Source organism: Monodelphis domestica, chromosome 2 (genome assembly GCF_027887165.1).
Source record: "Monodelphis domestica isolate mMonDom1 chromosome 2, mMonDom1.pri, whole genome shotgun sequence".
Classification (NCBI taxonomy): Eukaryota; Metazoa; Chordata; class Mammalia; order Didelphimorphia; family Didelphidae; genus Monodelphis; species Monodelphis domestica.
The window spans coordinates 482114366-482132676 of NC_077228.1; the positions used below are offsets into that span (position 1 = coordinate 482114366).

Here is an 18311-nt window from a genome sequence, read left to right on the forward strand (position 1 = left end):
ATCACCTTCACCCTACCCTACTACCCCAAAAGTCTTTGCCCAGATCACACAACTGCTGACTTAAGTTAGGAACTCAAACCTGGGTAAAAAGCCATATTCACTTTCCTAATTATTTAGGTGATAATGATAACTAACCATCCATACGAACACAACACTTGAAGGTTGAGAAAGTATTTTCCTCAAAAAACCCCCAAATGAACACAAATAAACCCTGTAAAGTACCAAGAGCAAATATGATTATCCTGGAATTGCAGAACCTAGATTGAAAAGAACTGGTGATGATAGTATTTATAAAGCACTTTAAAGTTTGCAAAATACTTTCTGTATATTATCATTTTGATCCTCACAATCTCCCTGTGAGGTAGATTACATTACTCTCTCCATTTTATGGATGAGGAAACAGGCTGAGAGAGTTTAAGGGATTTGCCCAGAGTCACATGCTAGTAAATGGGGCAGGATTTGAACAAGGATTTCTTGACTTGGAACCCAGTGTTCACTCCACTATGCCAGCTGGCTGTAAGGAATTTTCTCTACCACATCCTTGACAAGTATTGTCATTCAGTTATGTCTGACTTTTCATGACCCCATTTGGGGTTTCTTGGCAAAGATATCAGTGGTTTCCATTTCCTTCTTCAGCTCATTTTACAGATGAGGAATCTGAGGCAAACAGGGTGAGATGACTTGCCCAGGGTCACACAAGGTTGGATTTGAACCCAGGTCCTCCTGACTGCAGGTACAATGTTCTGTTCACTGTACCATCTAGCTTCCTATTCTTGACAAGTAACCATTTACAATTACTTGGAGTCCTCAAGAGAGAGGACACCTACAACCTCCCAAAGCAATTCACTCTACTTTTGAACAGGTAGAGCTCTTAGAAAGTTTTGTCCTCACATTGAAACAAAATCCATTTTCATGCAACTTTCTAGCCATTGTCCCTGATTCTGTTATGTAGGAACAAAGAGATCTAATCCTTCCTTCCCTTCATATTCCAGAAGTCAACTAGCTTTTAGAATGTCCACCTAGAATCTTCTCTTTTCGAGTTAAACCAACCCATATCCTACAACAAACCATATGGCCTGATCTCTGGTCCTTAATCATCCTTCTCTCCTATGAATATAAGCCATGCTGCTGATGATGTTGCAAAAATGTGTAGTGGATATAGCTCCAGTTTTAGACATAAAGATCCTGAGTTCAAATCTCTTATTAGCTGCATGGCCTTGGGTATGCCATTTTTCCCCATTATGATTGTTTCCCCCTTTATAAAATGAGAAGGCTGAATTTAATAATCTTGAAATACTCTTCCAACTCTCAATCACATGAAAGATGATAACCAAAAGAGAATGCAGAGGCATAGATTTAAATCTGGGCTCAGATACTTCCTACCTGTGTGACCCTGGGCAAGTCACTTAACCCCCATTGCCTAGCCCTTATTGCTCTTCTGCCCTGAAACTGATATGTAGTGTCAATTCTAAGACAGAAAGTAAGGGAATTTTTTTTTAAAGAAGGGAAGGAATTCAACGTTCTATATCTGGTCTGACCAAGAGCATCTATGTGACTTGTTCAGGGTCACATTACTGACAAAGATGAGATTCAAACTCAAGTACTCTAAGTCTAAGATCAGGGATTTTTACCTTGTTTCAATTTTCAGTATTTAAATTATTCTGCATTCTCTGACATAATGTGAAAAAAAGATCTGGAGGTGGGGGAAGTATATCTTTATTTTTATTAATTTCTTCTCTGGGGTTCTTTGCCCTTTTTGTGTGTCATTAACTCCTCTGACAGTTGGGGGAAGTTTAAGAACCTCTTCTTAGAGTAATATTTTTAAATGCATAAAATAAAACATATAGCACCACAAAGGAAACCAACTACTGAAATAGTTATCAATTTAAAAAATGTTTATGGCCCCCAAGTTAAGAACCCCTGATCTAAAGATTCAAACTCCACGTGTTAATGGTGTAAATAGTGGCCAAATAAGTTAATGCCATTTTAAGCAAAGCTTTCCAGGAACAGAATGGTGATAGTTTCACTGTAGTGTGCCCTGGTCAGACCACAAATGGAATACAGAGTTCAGTTCTGGACAATATATTTCAGGAAGGAAGTTGATAAGCTGAAAAGCAGGCAGGATGGTGAAAGGCCTGGAGTTCATGGCCTATGGGGAATAGTTGAAGGGATTAAGGATATTTCGCCTGCAGAAGATATATTGTGGGACAGAGAAGGTTGAGGGGGATATGACAGCTGTCTTCAAAAAGCTGAGGGATTATCATGTGGAAGAATGATTAGATTTGTTCTCTTTGGCCTCAGAAGGTAACTCTATAATAAATGCATAAGAATTGAAAAGAGATAAAATCAGGGCAGCTAGGCAGAATGGTGGATAGAGTGCTAGGCATGGAGCTAGGAAGACGTGGGTTCAAATCTGGCTTTAGACACTTCCTAGCTGTGTGATCTTGGGCAAGTCACTTATCTCCGATTGCCTAGCTCTTGCTACTCTTCTGTCTTAGAATTAGTACTAGAAATGAAGGTAAGGGTTTAAAAAAAAAGAAGGAAAGAAAGGGAAAAATGAAGAGGCAAAACCAGACTTAATTTAAATTTCTTCACAGTTAATGGCAGCCCAAAGTACAAGAGATTGCCTATGAGCAAAAGTTAGACAACACATATGAGAATAAGGAATTCTTTTGTCAGGTATAGTTTGTCGTGGATGGCTGCTAAGGTCCCTTCCAACAATGGAACTGCAATTTGGAAAGGATTTAGGATCTCTTCATTTGAAACACTGACTTCAAATAATCCCACGATAATTTACACAGACCGAATCCTATTTCAACAAATTCCAAAGGACAGCCTACATTCTTCTCTCTACTGGAGTTTTGTTGTATTAAATATCCCTTTAAAGAGACAATGTAGCTACATTCGTCCCTCTACTAGAATTGTTGTATTAAATATCCCTTTTCAGAAACAGTATATCTACATTCTTCTTTCTACTGGAATTTTGTTGTATTAACACTCAGTCTAAAGAGATAATGTAGCTATGATGGAAGGAGCCCTGGCTTGGGGCCAGAAGGACCTGGTTCAAGTCCCAGACCCAACACTTAGTAGCCACGTGATCATCAGGCAAGTCCCTTAAACCCCCGAGTCTAAGTTCCCTCATCTACAAAATGAGGATAATAAGTCTCCTACTAACTACCCCACAGGGTTATTGTGAGAAAATTGCTTTGTAAACAGCAAGGATCTCTATAAATGGCAGCTATTACGATAAGTGGGACATTGGTAAGGGCTTAGAAATCTTTCTATTATAGAGATTTGTTCTATATTATAGTCCTTTTATTCTCCCCTTGTGATTCAGCCCCCTTTTAATCCCTTGGGTGCCTCCTCCAACTTGAACATTCCACCCTGTCCATCACCATCGCACCAAAGTTTCCTGTATCTGGTATCTCCTCAGGACTTAGGCACTCATAATTTTATTGTACTTTAAGGTAAACAAAACACAGTGTTCTCAAGAACTCTATGAGAGAGGAGGTACAAGTGTTACTATCCTAATTTTACAAATGAGGAAACTGAGGCTCGGAGAGATGAAGTCATCTGTCCAGAGCAAATCTTGGATATGAATCCAGGCCTCCCAGCTGCAAGGCCAGACCTTTTCTCACTACACCATGCCGCCTTGCATCAAATTTGCACAACTTTATTTGTTCCTTGGTAACACCCTTAAATTATTTTCATGTGTGTAGGTTCTGTTTCTCCAATTAGATTACAAGCTCCCTGAGGATTAGGAATGGGTTGGGCAAACTAAATTCAAAGGCTGGTATTATCTACAACTCACTGGGAGACCTCAGACAAGCTGCTAGGATCTTTCAATGCCTCTATTTCTCTATCTTTCTGATGGAGGAAAATAATCAGAGCTTCCCCCCCTTCCCCATTTCTGAAGGTAAAGGAAGGGTGATTCAGATGCCAGATGGGACAAGTAGTGGGTAAGACATCATCCCTCACATATAATCACACCAAGAAAACAGAATTAACTGGTGAGGTTCAATCAAGTCCTCACTGTGGTCCCTAAAAGAAGGAAGCTGTGGCTGAGTTAATCCCTTGGGTTTGATTTTAGAATTCTACCTCTCTCTCTCTCTTTTCCTCTGGCAGAAAGGGGATCTGATATAGTGGAGAGATAACTGAACTTAAAATCAAATTAAGATGGGTTACAGTTCGGGGTCTGACAACAATCGTGTGATGATGGACAAGTTATTTAACTCCAAGAACCATAGTTTCTTCATCTCTAAAATGGGAATATTTGCCTTACCTACCTCATAGGGTTGTTGTGAAAAAAGCACTCTGCAAACCACAAAGTACTGTCTAAATAAGAGCTGCTATCATTATTAGAGTAACGTAAGAATTTATCTGTATTCTGTGAGCACACAATGACTTACAAAAAGATGCTAAGTGGCTTGGGGGGAAGCCAAACCGGGTCAAAAAAGTCAGCACAGGGAATACGCCCCATGAAGAGAACAGAAATATGAATATTTCAAATAGCACATCCATTGGTCTTCTAAAGTGCCTTCCAGCTTTAAGTTTATGACAAAATCATTGCCTTTACTTGGGTGTGGACTTCCATCCTAGAGAATGAAGGGCTATGAAGGATTTCTAGGTACATTCATACATATATACCTACGTTTTCTTTTCTTTTCTTTTCTTTTCTTTTCTTTTTTAAATCCTTACCTTCCGTCTTGGATTGACTCCAAGGAAGAAGAGTGGTAAGGGCTAGGCAATGGGGATCAAGTGACTTGCCCAGGGTCACACAGCTGGGAAGTGTCTGAGGCCAGATTTGAACCTAGGACCTCCTGTCTCTAGGCCTGACTCTCAATCCACTGAGCCACCCAGCTGCCCCCTATACTTACGTTTTCCCAGGCCACATAGGATCAAAGGTTGGAGAATAAGAGATCTAAGGAACTTCAGGGGCATCAGAGCCAGTACCCTCATATAACAAACACGTAACAAAACTGAGCCAGAAGAATGAAGAGACTTGCCCAAGGTCACACAGATGGTCCATAGTCAACATTTGAACCCAGGCCCTCTAACTCCAAATCCAACACTCCTTCCCATTGAATCATGCTATAGGTTGGACCAGAGGATAAGTCTAAAGGCATGGCATGATGCACTAGAAAGAATACAATTAGAAATATGGCAACCAGGAAACAGGGATCAATAGTTTTAGAGCTGAAAGGCTCTGAAAGGTTGAACCCAAATCCCTTTTTGTATTTAAGTGGAAGCTGAAGACCTGAGAGATTAAGGTCACACAGGTAGTCTAGGGACTTTAAACCAGCTCCTCAGACTACCAACCCAGAATGTTTTCCTCCATACTCAGCACCTCCTTGCCCTATAACCTCTGGCTGGTGATTTCATTCCTCTTGGCCTCAGGTTCTTCATCTCTAAAACATGGCAGCATAGTGCTGGAGAAAGAAGATTGGACTTGGAGAATGAAGGCCTAAATTTGTGACACAGTTCCAATATTTGGTAGCTTTATGACCTTGGGCCTTCAGTTTCCTTATCTGTCAAAACAAAAGGAAGCCTAACCCTCATTATCTACCTCATTAGATGGTTGAGGATCAGGTGAGATACGGAAAGTGCTTTGTAAATCTCATTGCTATATTCCCTCAAACTAAAATGAATCTTAAATGATCTCTAAGGCTCTTCTCTAAAATTATAGGATTCCTTAAGAGTCAAGAATCCTGGGGGGTGGGGGGGAGACACCTGTGGTTCATTCCCCCAAACTCAGAGTCCCCAGGACTCTCTGAAAAATTTCCTCTCTACAAGGCAAGACAGCAACAATAGTTCTAACTGTGAGGCTCAAGATCCCCCGAGTCCTGTCACAGGGAAAGGAATTCCTTCTGAATATCACAGAACCAGTCCTGGGCAAAGCTCAGGGAACTAGGACACAGAACCTGTACAGCTCATAGCCCTAAGTTTTGCATGGACCTACACCATCAGCAGAAAAGCCAGCAACCCTCTTCTGGGCAGGTTTTCTGGTGAGCAGCACTAGTTGGACCCCTGAGGCTCTGGACCAAATTTCAAGGGCTGTACCTTCTGCCTTGTACTGTGCTGCTCCCCACTATAGAGACCCAGATATAGCCTTCTGAGTGAGTAGCTGCTATAGTAAAGTTACACTCAGTAGCACCCTTTATGGACCTCAGACCATTGATGCTTACTAGTCCACTAAAACTATAATCTGAGATAAGATTTCTAGTGTTTTACAAACCTATATAGTCAGATATTCTTATCATCTTTTGCTAACATTCTTATAGCACTTTTAAGTTTTGCAAAGTGCTTTACTTATATAAACTTTGTTAATCCCCAGAATCTGCTTTGATCTCATAATAGCCCTCTGAGATGGGTACTAAAAATATATCCATTTTATAGGTGACAAAACAGGCTGAGTGACTTGTCCAAGGTCTCACTTCGAGGAAAGATTCAAACTCGGGTTTTCCTGACTATAAACTTAAGATGCTATCTACAAAGTCACCCCCCTCTTTCTTGAGGTTCATTATCTCTGATTATCTGATACTCAGCAGACTGCCTCCCTAATCAACTTTCCTTTTCCCAGCTCTAGGACTTCAACGCCTACCCCAATAGTTCAGGGCATTTTACAAACTGCTTTCTCATATTAAAAACTGAGGGGTCATGGATAAAGAGAAATCCAAGCAAAAAAAATCTTTGGGGTTCACTTTCCCTATTCATTGAGCCAGGGCTACCTTCTCAAAGAGGTCAAGTAAGCAATTTAGCAATTTCCAGGGGGTCTGACAATTGCTACTCTCTCTCGATTGCCTCCAGCATTTCTTTCCTCCAGTCTCCAGAAAACCGCAAAAAGGGCAGGTTACTCCATTGACAAAATAAATGTCTGACTTGGGGGTGTGGCTTCTCACTCTGCATTTAACCTGTACTTGGGCCATACCAGTCATATCTTCAGCATCATCCTATGGGCAAGACCCCAGGGTTTTTTTTTTTAATTCTTTAACCATTTTACAGCCTGTCACCCCCTGCCAGGCACCAACAGCTCACCCAGAGTCAGCCCTAGTATGCATTTCAACCACAGGCAGAGCCATCCCGGCCCCGTTTCCAGCCAATGGCACTGCATACGCCTTGAATGTCAGGGTTTTACTAGGACGTGTACTCTTCCTAAATGGAAAACCTGAAGCTATTTTTGTTTTTGACAGCAGAGTTTGGCAGAAGTGGGAGGGGGGAGTGGGGGTTGGTTAAGAGAGATACCCCCTGAAATGACAAAGACACAAAACATAGAAGAAGGGGTTGTCGGCACCATCCTCTAGCTTCTCTTCAGGGTGGGGAGACGTAGCCCTCAGGCTTATAATTACTTAAGGTTTTAACTTCCAAAATGGGGTTAAAGTCTAAAATGCCAGTCATTTGAGTTGTGTTCAGCAAAGGAATTCTGAATCCAAAGGGAAGTTAGGAGGCAAAGAAGTCGGTTTTTGCTTTCTCAATTTTCTTATTTTAAATCCCCTTCCCCAATTCTCTTAGCACTATGCCTACCACGTAGTAGGCATTATATGCATTATTCCCTTCCCCGCTCCCCTCCAAACAGCCCTACAGGGGTTGAATTTAAGCCCAGGAAGGAAGGGAAAGGATGCTGATCTGGAAAATGCCCTAGCTGCAACCACAAAGCTATGCCTGAACTTGGCTAGGTGAACAACCGTTCCCCTGACCCCAAAAAGCTCAGACCATCTGAGCCACAGAGACTCATTTTTCCTACAGTGCCGCTCCTAGGCCATCCAGAGCACTTTCCTAACTGTTTTCCTTTTTCCTACATAGCAAAAGGGGAAAACGACTTCTCCCACCTCCCCATATACGTGTATTTTATCCCATATAAGTAGGCTACAACCAGAGATAAACATATCAAGAAATAGATCTTTGCCACCATATCCCAAACATATAAATATGTCCAGGGATAGTAGGATCGCCTTATTTGCATATCCATGCAGAAGCATATATGATTCAAAACATCATGCACATGGAAACTTGAGGTGAAGGGGTACAAAAGATATGTATGCATGCAGAATGTATGTTGTTTGCTATACAACATATACCTGTTTCCTCAAGAACACTTCTCCATTCTCAAACCATGCAAGAGGATGAGGGGGAAACCATACATTTTTCTAAAGGTATAAAATGGAGATTTTCCTTTACCAGTGGATTTTGGGTCCTAGTAGCTCAGCCTGTTGCTTGTATTTCTGTCCCGACCCCAATAGCAGCACAAGGCATTTTATACGGGGCTCAAGTTCAGCATCAGGGAAAGTAAATGAATTCAGCTTGTCCAGACGACTTCTTATCCTCTCACCTATCCTACTGTAAATCCCTCAGAAAATATACCCTCTGGCTCCATCTGCCCAGGTCTCCCAGAATCATCCTCTGATTTTAATAGGGCACCTTTTGGAGAGGAAGGATGGAGCAGGACTGGGACAAGAACAGCAGTTCCAGCACCATCTGACTTCTAGAAGCACAGAGTTCTAGGCTCACTCGGGGTTGGAGAACTTTACCAAGTGCCCAGATTCACTCACTCTCCCCTTCCTCCTCCGTTCCCCTCCCTCAGTAAAGAGCAAGAGTCCAGAACCTCTCCCATCTGACACCTCTTCACAACCTGGGCTCTCAGAGCAATCAGTGCCTCTGGACTCCTAAGGGGCAGGGGCCAAAACAGAGGTTCCGAGCTCCCAAGCGAGAGTACAGCTGTAAGGGATAAACAGCAAGTGAGCATCACAAGGGACCACCAGCATGGGAAGGGCGCTCCAGAGCCTGCTCCCTACCCCTTCTCTGGAGCCGGGGGGTCGGGAACCGAGAGCCGAGCACAGCGCCCCCCGCCCCGCCCCCAGAGCTTCCCGAGCCCTGGTGCCCAGCCCCCAGAGCGTGGGGGAAGGACTCCAGTGGGCAGCCAGAGCAACAGGCGTGGGAGCTGCACCTGCAGACCCCCTCCCTCCCCCACCTCGTCCCTTTTACTCCACCCCCCCCCAGCCCCATCTCCTCGCCGGCTCCCTCTTACCTCAGGCTCAGAAAGCCCCCGGCCCCTCCCGCGCCCTGGGCTCCCCGGGAAGCTGAAACCCGGAGCCCGGAGCCCGGAGCCGGGATCTGGCCGAGGCTGAGGGAGTCCCAGCGGCTCGGCGCCGGGAGAGTGGAACGGTGGCTCGCGCTGCTTCTCAGCTAGGTGAAGTCCGCTCGCTCTCTCTCTCTCTCTCTCTCGGCGTCCGCCAGGCGCTCCGTCCCTCCTCCTCCCCCGCCGCCTCTCCGCCCGGGGCTCGGCAGCGCGCCCCCCTTCTTCCTTCTTTCCTTCCTTCCTTCCCTCCCTCCCTCCCTCCCCTCCTGCCCGCCTAGCTTGCTCCTTCGCTCGCTGCCCCCGCCAATCGCAGCGTCGCGGGAAGCCGAGACTAGCGGGCCACCGGCTGGATGGCGAGGTCCCTCTCCCTAGGGGGGAGGCGGCGGGGGCGCGGGGCGGGGCTAGGGGGAGGAGGGAAGCGGGGAGCTGGAGCCGGCGGGAGGGGGGTGGGTGGATCTGAACGAGAGGACCGCAGGCGGGCCCTCGGTGCCCGGCGGGTCCGGGCAGGGCGAGCTGCCCCGGCCACAGGCCGGAGAGCTGGGCGCTGCCGTAGCCGCCGGCGAATGAAGAGAGGAGGAAGATCGCGAGCCTCGCGGCCGGGAGGCGGCCCGGGGGCGAGGGCGTGCGAGGGGGAGTGACTCGGTGTGCGTGTGCGAGAGTGTGTGTCTGTGTATGGGCGGGTGTGGTGCGCGCACGAGCGGGTGTGGGGGAGAGAGCGAGAAAGAGAAGCGAGGCTGAGCCTTAGTCTTAGCCTTCCCTGTGCGTCTCCCTGGGTGAGTGGAGGAATCCGAATGTGTGACTGGAGCGAACGGAGTGTGCAGCCACGGGTGTGAGTGAGTGTGTCAGTGTGGTCACCGAGTGTGGGGGGGAGGGGCCTATCTAGAATGCCAGCACGGGTGTGTGAAGCCGGGAACATTGGGAGTATGCTGTGTCAGTGAGCACAGGGGTCTGTGTGTTCGCGTGGTTGAGACTGTGTGGGCATGTGGGTGATGGTGATGCTATGCAAATGTATGCTTGGATAGAGCTAACTGTGTCCACACGGGAGCGCCCCCACAATCACCTGCCTGCATTTCAGCCCCGGCCACCTGGGGAAGTGTAACCTTCGAGATTCGCCGGGGCACCCTTCTCCGAGCTCCAGGACTTGTTCTCGAACCGAAGCACCGCACCCAGCAGCCATTAGAGGCACCCCAGTAATGGGGACTAAAACCTTAATACGCTTTGTACCCCACTACATAACGCTTACACCTTTGCTCCTTCAGGGAGAAGGGACGAACTCCTTTCTCAAAGGGCCCGGCTACTCCGCTAATGATCCACTGTGAGAGAGCATAGTATTGGTCCATGTAAGCCTGTTTCCAATCCCCCTTTGCAGGTCCCAGACTCGAGAGTCCCAAGTCGGGGCTTCAGAGGCAGAACATCCTCACCATTCCCTGAGTTTGCACCAACCTCCCCGTTCGTTCCCAGAACTGGACCCTTAGGTACTGTGCCCCCGCCACCCGTCTCCCCGACCTTGGGCTCCGGAGCCCAGATGGTGGGGAGAAAGGGAATAATCTGGAGAGGCAGAACGAGACTAAGCCAACTCGAGAGTGGGGAGGTTGGAGCGTCCTGACAGACACTCTCCGACCACTCGCCGGTCTCTGGAGTCCGGAAGACTTGATACATCCCTGGGATGCCCCTAGCTCACAATACCGAAGAAATCCAGAGCCAGGCGTTTTGGAGAGCCGCACGCTTCAGTGGTTCTACCCAAGAAGATAGAAAGAGTAATGGCTCCTCCAGGCAGAATGTGTGTGAGAGCGGGCGTGTCTGTTAGAGATGAAAGGGACTAACGATGTGCCCTCCGAAGTTCAGTGTGAACCTCAGGTTTGGAACAGAGCTCAGAAGGTCATGGGTCTGAAGTCTGACTTGAGAAGTCTCATCATCTGATCCCTTCAGAAATGGCCGAGCCTTGGGTATAACTGGCCATTTGACCTGCTGATACACAAGGAAACTTGCATATCCCACCCACCCCTGCCCCGCCCACCACCACCACCATCACCCACACTTAGGAAATGAAATAGAATGCGTGACAATGACCTGCGTCCCTGAGAACTTTGTGTGGAAGCCAGGCAGCCTGGAAATTTGCCCAAGAGGATTTATGAATGCCCTTTCCCGGAATTCCCTTTGCTCTTTATATTGCTCCTTTTATATTATGGTAGCGACCAACCAGACAGAGAGGGGCATGGGTAAGGATGGGAGACAATCAGCACCTTATAGCGGGTGGGTGTGGACCAGAGGGTGAGGTTGCCACGAGTCCCGGTGCTGTGTTCGATTAGCATAATGATTTGCATACAGTAATAATGATTAACAACAGTGCCACTCCCTGGTAGACAGAGGAAGGATTCGGGGAGATTCTTTGCAGTTTTCTTCCTCCTTTTCCTTCTTTTCCTCTTCCCCATCCTCCAAACTCCTCTTGGGCACAGTTAATTTTCTAGCACCTGGTATGAAGTGGGACCTTGGTCCCCTGGGAGAAGATTCTCCTTAACCCTTCTAAAAGGCCAAGAGATCACAAAACATCTTTCAGTACAATCTCTTAAGTGCATTTACAAGAGTTAGCGGTATGCTCACTGACCTTTCTTATTCTTCTTTTTATTATTGCTATTAAGAATAATTCACGTTTCTATAACACTTTAAGCCTTAAAAGCTCATTTCACATCAACTATGTAAGATAGCTTATATATGTATTATTCCAAATGAGACTACAGAAGGTTCAGAGAGACTCACTTGCTCAGGGTCACACAGCTAGAATTAAGTGAAAATCAAATTCAGGTCTCCTGACTCCAAGACCTGTGCCCTTTCCACTTTACTATGCCTCTCTCCATTCATCTACCCACCCTTGTTCTAAATCTTTGAAGACTTTATATTATTTCTATCTATAGGCTGCTATGCCTGGACTGAAGTTCTCTCTCTCTCTCTTTCTCCCTCTGTCTGTCTGTCTTTCTCTTTCTGTCTCTGTCTGTCTCTGTCTGTCTGTCTGTCTGTCTGTCTGTCTGTCTCTCTCTCTCTCTCTCTCTCTCTCCTCCCTCTCTCTCTTTCTCCCTCTGTCTGTCTGTCTTTCTCTTACTGTCTCTGTCTCTCTGTCTCTGCCTCTGTCTCTCTCTGTCTCTGTCTGTCTGTCTGTCTGTTTCTCCTTTCCCCTCTCCCCTCCCCTATATTTATATGCATATACAATGGAATGGTTCTTCACTAAAATGGGGGCAGATTTAAGGGGAAGAGAAAGTGGGGGGAGTTCCTTTTAAAAAGAAAATTTAAATCATCCCCTGCTATCTCTCAGGGATAATTTTAGACCCAACCTGTGATCTCATCCGTGTAAGAAACTCCCTTTACAAATGTAGATTTGTGACTATTCTGCAACTCTTGGTCTCAGAGAGGTGCCTGGAAGTGCTAAGAGACTGTTACTTGTTCAGTGTCTTCACAACAAGTATATGGTACATGTGTGGCAAAAACTCTTCTGATTCACAGGCTGGCTTTTCTAACTACAATCTCAAGCTGCCACTCAGAGATAATTTAGAGGGATGAATTAGAGGATCCTTCACATAGCTTGGAACCTCATGATTCAGGGGGGGAAAAAAAGGATTTTTTTTCTTTTCCTTTCTGCCAAAGGGAGCAGAGGGGAAAAACACAACAAATTTCTATTCTCTTTTATAATCAAGTGATCTGGAAAAGATGAGAAACTGAAGGAATAGGAAAAGGTTCCTTGAAATGTGTGGCAGAATTAAAGGACTCTTCACATACCTCTGAGCCTCATGAATCAGAGAAAAAAATATTTTTTCCACTTTTCTTTTCTGCCAAAGGAAGGGTTGGGAGAATGGAACTCAACAACAAATTTCTATTCTCTTCATAATCAAGTGGCCTGCAAAAGATGAGAGACAGAATGGAATTGGAAAAGGTTCTTTGAAATCTGTGGCAAAATTAAAGGACTTTTCACATACTTTGGATCCTCATGATACAGAGGGGGAAAAAAAGATTTTTCTTTTCTTTCTGCCCAAGGGAGTAGGGGGGAGAAAACCCAACAACAAACGTGTATTCTCTCTTATATTGAAATGATATGGAAAACATACGACACAAAAGGGCAAAGGAAAAGGTCCCTTGAAATATGTGACAATCATAGGTTCTATTCAACTCTAAAATTCTTAGAGATCATGTAGTCCTCTTGCCTTATTTTACTAAGGGCTAGAGAACTTGAATGATTGCAACTTCTCAGAGGCGGAGCTAGGATAGGAACCCACCCCAAGATCCCTTCACCCAGGTCCACAGATCCTTTAGTCTCCTGGAGATAGCTAGGGCTCCCCCTCTTCCTCATTTTCCTAGAGTCCCCTGTCTCTCTTTGGCTGCCTGTCCTCGCCTTTTCTCTCCTCTCTCTCTGGCCTGGCCGGGATTTTCAGTTGCTTTTCCCCCATGACTCGGCCGCTTTTCCTTTAACTCTCAGCTTCTATTTAAAAAGCTAATTTGGGAGCTTGGTCGATGCTCCCAATTCAGGCATTGTAAATGGGAAATGAAAGTCAGAGAGTGCCTTTCTCCAGAAAGCTGCTGAAGCCCTGGCTTTTTTCTCTTTGCCACCAGTACGTCTGTGGCATTGAGGAGCTCCACAAGTCCTGTCCCGGATGCTTTTAACGTGCCTTTGTGTGTCCTTTCCGACCTGGGCACCCATGAGAATGTCTCTTTGACCACAGTTTGTAGATCTTTGCGCTGTTGGTGCCTCTGCTCTGTAGTCTTGCAGTCAAGCTCGATCTTCCTGGTTCCTAATAACTACACACCAAACTGATGTACTTCCCAGCAGTCCCAACTTCTATCCCGTTGTTGGCTGCAGGGTTTCAGAGCATCTTTAAAGTATCCCCTCTGCCCTCTCTGCTTGTGATCATCCGCTGTAGCCCTCCAGACAGCAGCCACTTTGCCCTTATTCACATATGGAAGGAAGAAAACCGGATGTGTTGTGAAAGGCAAAATAAAATGCCCAAGAGCTGAGCAGAAGTTGGAGCATAATTTTTTTGGATTTATTATTGGACTTTTAAACTTCCTGATGGGACTAGTGAGGAGAGGTTCTAGGAAATCTGCCCTGCTTTGACATGAAAAGAAAATGGACGCCTGCATTTATTTTTTAATAAGGAAAAGGTCCCCCAGTCTGTGAAATTCACAGTGGGCAAATTTCAAAGTGCTGGGATAAGAGTTTGAATTCTATAAGTTTTTCTCAGAACACTTTAGCTTTGTTTTCTCTCCATCACATACTACTGTGTATTAAGATTATTGGCACAGGTGTCCCCAACCCCCATAGATTGTCAGCAACTCAAGGACAGGGACTCTCATTTTTAATCTTTGCATACCAGTGCCTTGTGCAAATGTGCATAATAAATGTTTGTTGAATTATAAAAGATCGGGACAGGATTTGTGATTTAATTGGTATGGTAAATTCCCAGATGAGGTAACTCCCTCTACCCAGTCAGTTATATCCTCTTTCCAAATTATAACTTTAGAGATTTGCCTAGACCACAGAGAGATTAAGTGATTTTCCCCAGGCTCACATAGCCTTCAGTATGGCTGGGAGTGGGATATGGGTCCCAGGTCTTTCCACCTTGGAAGATCTAGGCTCTTCTTCAGTGGTTTGCAAACTTTATAGTCTCAGGACCCCTTTCCACTTGTAAAAAATATTAAGGAACTCTCAACTTCCCCAGAGAGTTTTATTTATGTAAGTTCTGTCTATCAGTACTTGCCATCTTAGACATGAAAATATTATGTATTTGTATTATGAAAGTAGTATTGAACTCACAGACCCCCTAAAGATCCTGGGGGAACCCTAGGGATCACCTAGGTATCCCTAGATAACACGTTGAGAACAGCTTCACTAAGCCATGCCACTTCTCAATTATAAAGAGAAGAAATAGAGGTATTGCCATCAAGTTATGCCTTTACCAAAGGCCAGTCAATCATTTCTCTGGAGACCTATGAGGTAAATGTTATGTTTTTGTAATTTGGGGGGAAAGAGGGTAGGAGATGCAAAGTGCTTTGAGTGCCAGGACACTCTGACCTTCAGCCAGTCATCTTGGCCATTTGCCCAGTCTACTGTGTCATCCTACTCTAGTTTCTTGGTGTCAAAGAGAAAGAAGAAAAAGAAAACCCTGGACATCTGGCAGGAGACAGAGGCTTTCAAGACTAAGTTCAATGGGACCGCCATCTTATTCCCTAGGGATGGAGCCTTGCCAATTCTTTCACCTTCCTAACCTCATAGACTAGTTGTTGATGCATATTGCTGAGTATAGAGTAGCCTTTCCTTAGGGTCAGATAAGAAATCAAGTTCTTTCATGAAGGGGCTGGAGGCGCTCTGGGTCTGGCCTTCCTTCTGTTTCACATTTTGCCCCTATGTTTGATAGACTGGAAGGCTAGCTCAGGGTTTGCACCCTTTGGGTATAAGGCCAGTTTTTTTTTTCTACAGGATTAGATCCTATGGGAGATTTGCTTTGTGAATTTAGGGTGAGCCAATATTTTTCACAGTTCCCTAAGGTGAGGAGGGAGCAGCAGTAGCCCTATTTCATAAGAGGCAACTAGGTTGTGTAAGGGAGAGAGAGGACCAGACACAGAGAGGGGGTTGGGCAAGAGGGACTAATGCAAGAAGGGAAGAGAAGGGAAGGAAAAAAATAAAGAAAAAGTGGTACAAATGGATAGGGTGCTGGCCCTAGAGTCAGGAGGACCTGAATTCAAATTTGACTTCAAACACTAGCTGGATGGCAAGTCATTTAGTCCAGTTTACTTCGGTTTCCTCGATCTGTAAAATGAACTAGAGAAGGAAATGGCAAACAATTCCAATATCCTTGCCAAGAAAATCTCAAATAGGATCATAAAGAGTTGGACATGGCTAATTAGCCAGTTTTGTGTCAGTCTAAGACCATAAAATTTCAAATCTGGAAACGTGTTAGAGACCATTTCATCCAGCCTCTTTTAATATTTTAACATCGAAAGGGATGTTGGATGTCATCTCTCTTTTTTAAGAATTATTTTCCTCTTCAAACATATATATTGCGGGGATTTTTCCTTTGATTTTTTTTGCACGATTATGCATATTTTTAAAAGAGTTTCCTTTTTCTTTCTCAATTAGAGGGGGAAGGGGAAGGGGGAATGTCTAGTTATTGAGTCATTAAAAGAAAAAGAAAGAAAAAAAAGTAATTGAAGCATTTTTTACATGCACAGAAGAGAAAAGAAGGATTACCAGAAGAAAACACATACAAGCAGAACAGCCTTGAAAGTTATATGTTGTTTATTATATACTCAAAAGGAAAAGGAAGTTTTATATAATAGACTGATGATTTTATATACAATCCTTTCTCTTATACTTTATGTAGAGAAATGTTTGTAATTTGGACTTTTTAAAGTTCAATTTGTATATGTGTGTATATATTAAGAATATATATGTATGTATATTCATAAGGCAAACTAGTCCAGTCCTTACCCAAAGTATGAATTCCCTATGACAACATTCCCCAACATTTGCTAAATTCTTTTATTATCATTATCATTTATTATGATTCCTAAACATCATTTTAGATCATACACACACTAGTTAAACATTTTTTCTAATGAGATAAATGAAACCCAGAGAGGTAGAAATGACTTGTCCAAGATCACACAAAAATTCAGTGGTAAGATCGAAATTATAACCTTGGTCTTCTGATTTCAAAGGGAATTCAGTGCTCCTTTTCCTACATCCTAGAAACACATCTGAGAAGGCTCTGATTTTTATGGGGAAGAGGACTGGGAAGTCCTCAAGATTAAGGAGGAAGCTTTTGGAGAAAAGGAATATTTTGGATCCATAGTGAGTTTTTTAGGTGGATGGACCTTAACCACTGAGGGTTTTTTGAGATTATTAGTGAGTTTGTCATTTAATCTCTGCTTCTTAAATTTTGTGTGATAGGGAAGGTTCTTGTGTTCTCAAGTATTAGAGAAAGAGGGAACAAAATGAAAGGAAATTTTAAGATATGGGACAGCTGGGTCGCTCAGTGGATTGAGAGCCCAAGTCTAGAGACAGGAGGTCTTAGATTCAAATCTGGTCTGAGACACTTCTTGGCTGTGTGACTCTGGGCAAGTCACTTAACCCCCATTGCATAGCCCTTACCACTCTTCTGCCTTAGAATGAGGGTTTAAAAAAAAGAAGAGGGAACTAGGGGTCAGATTGAATTATTACTTCGGAGGGGGCATGAAGGAAGCAGTGATAATATTAAGCTTTATGAGAGCCTTCTTTCTCTCTTCCTCAAAGAAACAGTTACTTCTATGAGCCAATCATAATTGACCAAAGTTCACCAGTAATCAGAATACTTCCTGATTGGCTGAGAGTGATTCTAGGTCTATACTAAATAGTCTGGAGGACCCAAGTAGATCTGGGTCCCTTTTATTCATCAAGAAAATTTATGGAATGCCTATCATGCTAAAATTGTTCTTTGTTCTTCCTTTTTGAAGATGACCCAATGGTTATCATTGATAAAGTCTTGACTTGTACATGAATTGGATTTAAGTGAAGCAGAATTGCACAAAGTTATCAACCTCACTATCATTTCCAGAGTCATCCAAGTCCAGTGGCAAGACAAAAGTCAGGACGACTGGTGATGAACCAGGATGCAGTGGATGACTTTGACATCTTCAATGTCCAATCATGGTCTAATCATTCTACACTCTGGCTCAGCTGCCTTCATAGCTATTGGAACAAATTGTTCTCATTCATTCATTCTACTGGGGGAAGTCTTCACATTCCTGGGGTAGACACACCTCTAACTCACCAAGAAGTTTGAGACCTATCAGTTATCCTCAACCTAGTTTAGCTCATCTGTCAAGATACTTTTCCCAGGGTGTGGCTGCTGGGCATGCTATAGCTTCTTGGAACCATAGGTGAGGCGAATGAGCAGCCTTGAAAAGGGCTCAGCATGCCCAAACAACTAAGGTGCAAGGCTTCCGTGGACATCCCCATATACTCCTATGCCTAAGTATTTCAATCCAAAGAATTAATTGATTTCACTTCAACAAACATTAAGCATCTTCTTCCTTTTTTTTTTTTTTTTGCAAGATACCATGGTAGATACCCTGGAGGTATCCTGACCTCAGAAAGTTTACAATTCTACAAATCTGCAGATAAATAAATATATGCCAATGACTTGAAGAGTTGGAAGGGAGCTGAGAGTTCATGAAGCCTAAACCCTTCATTTTACAGATTGGAAAACCGAGGCCC

The 18311-nt window shown here is 44.2% G+C and overlaps 1 protein-coding gene across 2 annotated transcripts in view; it reads right to left on the bottom strand.

Moving 5' to 3' along the window:
* Positions 1-9897, bottom strand: part of KCND3 (potassium voltage-gated channel subfamily D member 3) — a 329597-nt gene extending 319700 nt beyond the window's left edge. For both annotated transcript variants that reach the window (XM_001372901.4, XM_001372886.4), the window contains exon 1: positions 9023-9897. The gene's annotated coding sequence lies outside the window, so the exon portion shown is untranslated. The remainder of the gene's footprint in view (positions 1-9022) is intronic.
* Between the last annotated feature and the right edge of the window lie 8414 nt (positions 9898-18311).